Source organism: Schistocerca nitens, chromosome 7 (assembly GCF_023898315.1).
Source record: "Schistocerca nitens isolate TAMUIC-IGC-003100 chromosome 7, iqSchNite1.1, whole genome shotgun sequence".
In the NCBI taxonomy this organism is placed as follows: Eukaryota; Metazoa; Arthropoda; class Insecta; order Orthoptera; family Acrididae; genus Schistocerca; species Schistocerca nitens.
In genome coordinates this window covers 582,946,152-582,949,378 of record NC_064620.1, presented here as the reverse complement: position 1 = coordinate 582,949,378, position 3,227 = coordinate 582,946,152, and the positions used below count along the sequence as shown (strand labels likewise).

General features: G+C 50.3%; 1 pseudogene; it reads left to right on the top strand.

Moving 5' to 3' along the window:
- Positions 1-401: 401 nt before the first annotated feature.
- LOC126196022 (5S ribosomal RNA) lies at positions 402-519 on the top strand (annotated as a pseudogene).
- Positions 520-3,227: the final 2,708 nt, after the last annotated feature.

The following is a 3,227-nucleotide window of genomic DNA, read 5'->3' as shown; positions in this document are numbered from 1 at the left end:
CGTAGCAGTCGCACGGTTCCGGACTGCGCGCCTAGAACCGCGAGACCTCCGCGGCCGGCGAGGTTCTAGTCCACCCTCGGGCACGGGTGTGTGTGTCGTCCTTAGCGTAAGTTAGTTTAAGTTAGATTAAGTAGTGTGTAAGTTTAGGGACCGATGACTTCAGCAGTTTGGCCCCGTAAGACCTAACAACAAATTTCCAAATTTTACCCCCTCACACTTATCTCTCGCACTAAATTAATCATCCCTTGGTGTCACAGAATGTGTCCTATGGACCGATTCCTTCTTCTGGTCAGGTTGTGCCACAAATTTCTTTTCTCCCCAACTCTGTTCAGTACCTCCTCATTAATTAGGTGATCTACCCATCTAATCCTTCGGAATTTCAAAGAGTATATTCCAGTTAAGGCAACAGCATTGCCGCAGTGGATACACCGGTTCCCGTGAGATCACCGAAGTTAAGCGCTGTCGGGCGTGGTCGGCACTTGGATGGATGACCTTCCAGTGTGCCATGCGCTGTTGCCATTTCTCGGGGTGCACTTAGCATCGTGATGCCAATTGAGGAGCTACTCGACCGAATAGTAGCGGCTTCGGTTAAGAAAACCATCATAACGACCGAGAGAGCGGTGTGCTGACCCCACGCCCCTCCTGCCTGCATCCTCCACTGAGGATGACACGGCGGTCGGATGGTCCCGGTAGGCCACTCGTGGCCTGAAGACGGAGTGCATATTCCAGTTAACGTTGACAAGAAGTTAGACTAAGTCTACCAGTGCCATAAACGTAGGTCTGCCTTTTCTTAGCCTACGTTCTAAGATAAGTCATAGGACCAGTATTGCCTCCCGCATTCCTACATTTCTCTGGAATCAAACTGATCTTCCACAAAGTCGGCTTCTACAGGTATTTCCGTTCTTCTGCAAAGAATTCGTGGTAGTATTTTGCAACCATGATTTATTAAACTGATAGTTCGGTAATATTCACACCTCTAAGCACTTGCTTTATTTGGAATTATAAAATCCTTCTTGAAGTCTGAGGGTATTTCGCAGGTCGTATATATCTCGCATAGATATTGAAGAATTTAGTCTTGGCTGGCTATCCTAAAGCTGTCAGTAGCTCTGTCGGAATGTCATCTACTCCCAGGGCCTTGTTTCAATTTAGGTCCTTCATTGCTCTGTCAAAATCTTCTCACAGTATGATATCTCCCATCTCAGCTTCATCTACGTCCTCTTCCATTTTAATAATATTGCCTGCAAGTTCATCTTCCTTGTGTAGAAACTCTATATACTCCTTCCAACTTTAAGCTTTCCCTTCTTCATGTAGGACTGGTTTTCCTTCCGTGTTCTTGATTTTTGACAACTCTGCCCAGTTTTCCCATTCTCCTTCTAGCAGGTTTCGCTTGTAGTCGGCCTAGACTTGGTTTTGTAGAACCTAATTTTAAAAGGCTGGCTTAGATGTGTGTCGGTAGCTGGGCATGAGAACACCACTACCCTACCTGACGTGATTTATGCATGTTCCATTCCAGCTCTTCTCTCTCTTATCTCCTTCAGGCTCCGCAGTGCTGAGGCGAATGTGCTAGTGATCCAATTGAAACGTTGAGACAGTTGTGTTGTGGTATCAGACGCCAAATGTGGCGTACTGACACCAAATGCAGTGGATGGGTGCCAGGAGGTACCGTATTAAAACTCAGTGAGAAATTTCCAAATGATTTATTCGTTTCCACTCCAGCATTTCGTTCACCTCGGTACGCGTCTCAGCATCCCGCAATGCTGAGGCCACTGCCCCAGCGACCCAGTGCAATGTGCTGTGTCGTGCCGGCCTCGTACACAAGCAGAGTGTGGCGTCGTCGTCAGGTCCTCTTCTGCTAGTGACCTGCACCATTGCTGTGTGCGTCATCTCCAGCAGCTCTACGCCCATGTGGCCTCTATTTGCCTTTGCAACTGCTAGTACAGGGTGTTTCAAAAATGACCGGTATATTTGAAAAAGCAATAAAAACTAAACGAGCAGCGATAGAAATACACCGTTTGTTGTAATATGCTTGGGACAACAGTACATTTTCAGGCGGACAAATTTTCGAAATTACAGTAGTTACAATTTTCAAAAACAGATGGCGCTGCAAGTGATGTGAAAGATATACACTCCCGGAAATTGAAATAAGAACACCGTGAATTCATTGTCCCAGGAAGGGGAAACTTTATTGACACATTCCTGGGGTCAGATACATCACATGATCACACTGACAGAACCACAGGCACATAGACACAGGCAACAGAGCTTGCACAATGTCGGCACTAGTACAGTGTATATCCACCTTTCGCAGCAATGCAGGCTGCTATTCTCCCATGGAGACGATCGTAGAGATGCTGGATGTAGTCCTGTGGAACGGCTTGCCATGCCATTTCCACCTGGCGCCTCAGTTGGACCAGCGTTCGTGCTGGACGTGCAGACCGCGTGAGACGACGCTTCATCCAGTCCCAAACATGCTCAATGGGGGACAGATCCGGAGATCTTGCTGGCCAGGGTAGCTGACTTACACCTTCTAGAGCACGTTGGGTGGCACGGGATACATGCGGACGTGCATTGTCCTGTTGGAACAGCAAGTTCCCTTGCCGGTCTAGGAATGGTAGAACGATGGGTTCGATGACAGTTTGGATGTACCGTGCACTATTCAGTGTCCCCTCGACGATCACCAGTGGTGTACGGCCAGTGTAGGAGATCGCTCACCACACCATGATGCCGGGTGTTGGCCCTGTGTGCCTCGGTCGTATGCAGTCCTGATTGTGGCGCTCACCTGCACGGCGCCAAACACGCATACGACCATCATTGGCACCAAGGCAGAAGCGACTCTCATCGCTGAAGACGACACGTCTCCATTCGTCCCTCCATTCACGCCTGTCGCGACACCACTGGAGGCGGGCTGCACGATGTTGGGGCGTGAGCGGAAGACGGCCTAACGGTGTGCGGGACCGTAGCCCAGCTTCATGGAGACGGTTGCGAATGGTCCTCGCCGATACCCCAGGAGCAACAGTGTCCCTAATTTGCTGGGAAGTGGCGGTGCGGTCCCCTACGGCACTGCGTAGGATCCTACGGTCTTGGCGTGCATCCGTGCGTCGCTGCGGTCCGGTCCCAGGTCGACGGGCACGTGCACCTCCCGCCGACCACTGGCGACAACATCGATGTACTGTGGAGACCTCACGCCCCACGTGTTGAGCAATTCGGCGGTACGTCCACCCGGCCTC